The 6,490-nt window shown below is 43.2% G+C and overlaps 1 pseudogene; it reads right to left on the reverse strand.

Annotated features, from left to right (window-relative positions):
• Positions 1–6,109: 6,109 nt before the first annotated feature.
• LOC124803628 lies at positions 6,110–6,226 on the reverse strand (annotated as a pseudogene).
• Positions 6,227–6,490: the final 264 nt, after the last annotated feature.

Here is a 6,490-nt window from a genome sequence, read left to right on the forward strand (position 1 = left end):
AAATGCAGAGACGCCACACCAGTGTCTTACGGGGTTAGCTCTAACACCAGGGACAATTATGCCAGCTTTAAGTTCCAGTTCTAGGTATCTAATGCATCGAAATCTAACATAAACCTAAAAATAATCCAGGCTCTGCTGAATTTCCTATACATCCACATTAAGCTAAGGTTTACTTCTCTGGAAAACAAAACGCTCAATGCTTCACGTTTACAGCCATTAATCCAAATACACTGATGAGCCAAAACTTTATGATCACCCACCACGAGGCTGAATGGCTCCCGATGGTGTTGCGTGCACCTGACGCAGTAAGAAAAAAAATGTAAGCGGAAGAGAGCCGAATTGGCAGTCATTACAGCGAAGATAAGGACCACAAATGCGGAAATCGACTGATATAAGCGGTTTTGACAAAGGGCACATTGTTGTGGAATTGCTGCTGGCAACGAGAATCTCTGAAATGGCGAAGGTGGTCACCTTTCGGCGTACTTCGTCGTGATCACCTATGGAAAGAGGGTTAAAGGATGATGAAATAGGCCGTGTGGTATTGGACGACCACATCTCATTACAGAACATAGGGATCGGAAGATCCGCCCATGTGTAATCCAGGATAGGCAGCGATCTGTCTCAGATATGACGAGAAAGAACAATGCTGGTGCACTGGTGCATGCGCAAGTGTTTCGGAGCACACTGTTTAGAGGCTATCGTTGAACGTGGAGCTCTACATCATACGACCCCTTCGTGTTCCTGTGTTGACCCAACGGACATCGTCAGCTATGTTCGCAGTGGGCACAGCACCACTGAGTTTTCACCGAGGATCAATAAAAATTTGTCGCCTATCGAATGAATCGAATTTCTTGTTGTGCCAGGTTGACGGTTGGGTCCTTACACCCCGCCATCCAGATGAATGACTGCACGAAACACCCATCGCGCCACAGATGCAGGCCGGTGAGGCAGTATTATGCTATGAGATACATTGAGTTGGATTCAATGGGATCTGTGGTGGTAATCGAAGGCATTACGACAGCTGTGAACTAATTGAACGTTATTACGAACCACCTGTATTGCTTCACGCTTGAAGTCTCCCCCTACGGCGATGACATCTTCCAGCAGGGAAACAGTACGTCAGGTCAGAATCGTACTACAGTAGTTTGAGGTGCATTTTAGTGGGCACATATTGATATTTTGGCCAGCATATGTGCCTGATCTGTACCCACTTGAACACATATTGGGCGCCACCTGTATGCCCGTAAACCACAATCGCGTAATTTCTAGAATCCATGTCAAGCAGAATCACTGTTGTACTGTGCTTGAAAAGTGCAGCAACACGCTATTAAACAGGTAGCAATAATGTTTTGGCTCATCGGTGTATATGGGAATGTGTGTTTATTTTTGAACATAAAGCACTCTAGAACGATATGGATAGGAAGTGCTGAAAGGATAACACATTTCATTCAAGATCTATCAGCGTTTGTGTGTGTGTGTGTGTGTGTGTGTGTGTGTGTGTGTGTGTGTGTGTGTGTGTGTGTGTGTGATGGGAGGGTGTGTGAGCTGACGCGGAGTGTCCGCGCGGTTAGAGGCGTCATGTCACGGATTGCGCGGCCACTCCCGTCGGAGGTTCGAGTCTTCCCTTGGGCATGGGTGTGTGTGTTGTTCTTAGCATAAGTTAGTTTAAAGTTTAAGTTAGTTTAAGTAGTATGTAAGTCTAGGGACCGATGACCTCAACCGTTTGGTCCCTTAGGAATTCACACACATTTGAACATTGGAGGGTGTGTGGGTGGAAGATGTCTTCGGACAGGGGAGAGGATCTTACTTTGTCAAAAGTATGTAATTAGAGTTTTTAATTACTTTTTTGTTCACCTTCAGCCTCCAGACGGTAGAGAAGACTGGTTGGACGTTGCACGATATTTTAAAGTGAGCTGACATTTTCCTCCCTGTTTGGGGCCTTTGGACAGCACACAGTAGGTACTCCAGTACTGAAACAGCTGTGTTAGCAGCTATTTAAACCTTAAGCACGATTACAGTGTTGTTTAATTGCTCTCGTCAGTGCAAAATCTCTATGAACCAAATCAGCATATCAAGAGCCCCTATGTATCCGCCGGTTGTGGGACGAAAGCTTTTTATTTTGGTCAGGTTTGCCTTTGTTGTCTTCAGGCTTTTCGTATTCCCAAAGAACTGTAGAAAGTCATTTCGTTTCGCTCTGTCTTTGCAATCCGTTGAATAAACGACCCTGAAACAATGAAACGCACCATAATCCGCTTCAAATTCCATATGTTTCTCGTTACACCATTCGGCCATAGTTCTATTGCAAAGCCAAATTTGAATGCGTTCGAAAAAGTGGATTAGCAGCGAGCCATAGTAAAACAATTCACCAAACCAAGATAACCCCGGTCAGGTGCACCACTGTTGCGCGTGTCTCTACGTGTAGGATGGGGAGACCAGTATACGCAAATCAAACGCTTGCGTGACTTTGCACCGTTACATGTTCCCCTTTGCGTCCTCGCGGAACGGTTGCATGTAACTAGAGCGCACAGAAAGCTGCACAGGTGCGGGCGAGACACACACGTTATATGCGTCGTTAAGAGTCTCCAAGAGCGTGATCGAACCACGACTTCCTCAAATGTTTGTCTTTCACTTGATGAAGTGCATACCGCACTGTTCTCACATGGTGTAGTTAACTACAGTAAATGTTGCGGATTTCACACAAAATAAAGCAGGACTGCCATTAGACGAATTTCTTGTGGCCGTGTGCTTCAGTTTCCACACAAAATTTCACATTGTCAGACAAATTATTACGTTTTAGTAGTCTATCCAATCAGGCAATTCAACGTATCGAATATAAGATACCGACTGCAACAGCAGTAAAGGTCAACCACGAAAATCAACAGAATCTTTTCTGAGTGCAATTAGTTAACAAATGGGCCACTTTTTAAGTTAAGAAAAAACACAAAAAACAAAATGTTTTATCCTACAAATCGTTTTACTGTTTCTCAAACTTTTGTCCTTTTAAATTTATGCCGAGTTGAGTGTGTTCGAGCCAGTTGTGAAAGCATTGCTTTTCATTCTGATGTTTTTATCTCGAAAGCACGGTTTCAAAAGTTTCAACAGCTTCTTAAGAAGATGAAAGCAGCTGTCGACATGATTTTTCTCTGACATAAAGATCAAAAGAAGTCACTAGGTGATATATATCAGGTGAGCACGGGCAATGAGACATTAATTCGGTGTTTTTCACCTTCAAATAATAAAAAATGGCGGTTTGTAAGGCTTCGCAGAGAATGATGGTTTTTTTGTATTTCATCGGTGACTTGTAGCAAACAGAACTGTGGGCCGTACCTGACACTCTAAAGCAACACAAGTGAAATGGTAGGAGCAGAGAGGAAGTCGTAAGGTACATACTTAAAACAATTTATTACACAGAAATTCGAACTTCAATATTAAAACCCAGAAACCTTGTTTTAACTTTTACAGAATGAATAACACATGCTCTGGTACTTCGTATTACAGTTGCTGATGGCATCATGCTACAAGAAATAACAGTTTAACAGGCTGATGGTCGTCCATGTGAACCCCAAGATGTTATCGCAAATTTTCCACACTGACTGTAGCTCAACAAAAGAGGTGTCAAAATTCAAATGAGTTTCGAAGACTTTAAATAGCAACTATAAAATGACAGATCCGCTTGATATACAAGTTAAAACTGAGCTGAGCAACGTAATCGTGCTTAAAAAAATTTGAAGTAATCCAGTTGCAATATTGCCACCTGACCAAGCTAATATGAACTCGCAGTTATAATGCAAGTCATTAAATCCTGTAAGTGGTGTTGTGCCAATGTTCAATGTAGTGAACACATTACAAAACACAACGTAATTACGTAACTTCAATTAGTGAGCAAATCTTAAAATTTATAGGCTGAGAACACAAATAGGAAATAACATTAATCGCAGGAGTTATGCCTATTCAAAATTATCTGCCTATAGGAACCGATTTACTGTATTTCAAGGCTTACATAGCTCTCGGTTCAGTCAGTAATGACAGCTTGGAAGTAAACAGCAATATTTCTGCAACTAATCGTCCTCACATTACATAGAGCCGTCCGCTGTGGCCCAGCGGCTCTAGGCGCGACCGCTACGGTCGCAGGTTCGAATCCTGCCTCGGACCTGGATGTGTATGATGTCCTTAGGATAGTTAGGTTTAAGTAGTTCTAAGTTCTAGGGGACAGATCACCTCAGATGTTAAGTCCCATAGTGCTCAGAGCCATTTGAACATTACACAGAACGTGAACAGCGAGGTAATAATTGTGGTGTCACCGCCAGACACCACACTTGCTAGGTGGTAGCTTAAATCGGCCGCGGGCCATTTAGTACATGTCGGACCCGCGTGTCGCCACTGTGTAATCGCAGACCTAGCGCCACCACCAAGGCAGGTCTCGTGATACGAGAGAGCACTCGCCCCAGTTGTACGAGAACCTAGCTACCGACCAGATGTACGAAGCCTTTCTCTCTCATTAGCCGAGAGACAGAATAGCCATCAGCTAAGTTAATGGCTACGAACTAGCAAGGCGCCATTAGCCATACAGTGATTGTACTTAAAGTCTCCTGTGTATCGTCAAGATCGATGTACCACAATGTTTGAGTAAAGTTAAGTATTAAACCTGCTCCGTACTTTTCTTCCTAACATTAATTACGTATCCTGTTCCAGTACTTCACGCCGTCTGCGTTAGTCTAGCTTGCCTTTTCAGCCATCTCAACTTCACGGTGTCGGCCCAGATACCGACACAACAATAATTACAACTGACTACAAGCCCCAGAGCCAAACGGCTGCTCTTTTTTAAAACATCTGTCATCAATATGGCCTTTACAATACAGAGCAGAACATTTGGTAGAAATATCTGAGACAAATTTGTTACCACAGGCATCCCACATACATAAAATTTAAACCAAGGAACTTATGTGCTAAACAAGGACCGAATTAGTGGTATATGTTACACACAATAGCTACTGATTTAAAACTTAACAAATCACAACCAGCTCGAGGTCACGACACTGATCAAAACTTGAAGGGAGGTTAAACACATTACTCGGATGTCAGATGTAACCAGGGAGTGGGGACCGCACGATAAGCACAATAACTTTCACTGGTTTCGTTGCTTAAGAACAACTAGAAATAACATCGTGGCCACAGGCTACCAGAGTGAGAAGGTAGTGACTAGACTCTCGTAATAGACAGCCACAAATTCATCAACTGATTGGGGACTCCGGAAGTCTCCGCGCCATAAAATTCCAGAATAACACGCAGCACCTTGACTTGTTCTTCAGGACGATGACAGTGCCCTTAGAGACAGACGTACCTCTAGCAATCTAAATGTGGTGCACGTTATTACCAAGTCACTCGCAGAACCTCACTTGGAGTCCCCACAGAAGCCACACGCTGCAGTTTCAGTGTCTCGAACGCCAATGATGGGAAGTTTCCAGAAAACAACCGAACCTATCGAGAAGGTAGAAGGCGCAGCAAAACCATCGCCAAAAATATCGAGTATTTGCTACAAGCTATCCACGGATGGCTCAATAAGATACCATAAAAGAGAAATGAGGATTTCTCTCAAAGTGCTTCGCCAATGAATCACTTTCTGCTTTGTTTCGGTTCATTTTGGGCTTTCAGTATAAGCTTTTAGTTTCCGACTAATATTAAATAAATAAAAGAGTAGATTACACCCGACTGATTCGAAGCCACAGTCTTAACTACACCCAATTAACTTAACCACTAGACTATATTTTTAACTAATCTGAAGTACAATGAATTACATTGTTTTACAAATGTTCATGCAGAGTTTAACAATTATCAGTGCATCCTTCAAATTATTTGAATTAAACAAGGAAATAAATAATACTATTAAAAATAAAAACTCAACTCCTCCCGAATAGGCCATGAAGGCCGAACGGTACCGACCGTCCGCCATCTCATCCTCAGCCCACAGGCATTACTGGATTCGGATATGGAGGGGCATGTGGTCAGCACACCGCTCTCCCGGCCGTATGTCAGTTTACGAGACCAGAGCCGCTACTTCTCAATCAAGTAGCTCCTCAGTTTGCCTTACAAGGGCTGAGTGCACCCCGCTTGCCAACAGCGCTCGGCAGACCGGACGTCACCCATCCAAGTGCTAGCCCAGCCCGACAGCGCTTAACTTCGGTGATCTGACGGGAACCGGTGTTACCACTGCGGCAAGGCTGTTGACTAAATAATAATATGGTGATGATTAAAAAGCCGACTACAGCTCTGAATATTTTGTATCCACAGGAATCAATTTTTTGAAACACGGTTTTTAGTTCTTGCGGAACATTTTCCTTAAGCTATGCTATGAGTTGTTTGAACTCCTTTTGAATATAAATGAGAGAAATTTAACTGCAAAACTATAACAATTATTACAGTATTAAAGCAGCCCGCCTGGAAAATACCACAGTTGAACTTAACATCCCCCTGCAGGCTATCGTGTTCTGGG

This window comes from Schistocerca piceifrons, chromosome 6, assembly GCF_021461385.2.
Source record: "Schistocerca piceifrons isolate TAMUIC-IGC-003096 chromosome 6, iqSchPice1.1, whole genome shotgun sequence".
In the NCBI taxonomy this organism is placed as follows: Eukaryota; Metazoa; Arthropoda; class Insecta; order Orthoptera; family Acrididae; genus Schistocerca; species Schistocerca piceifrons.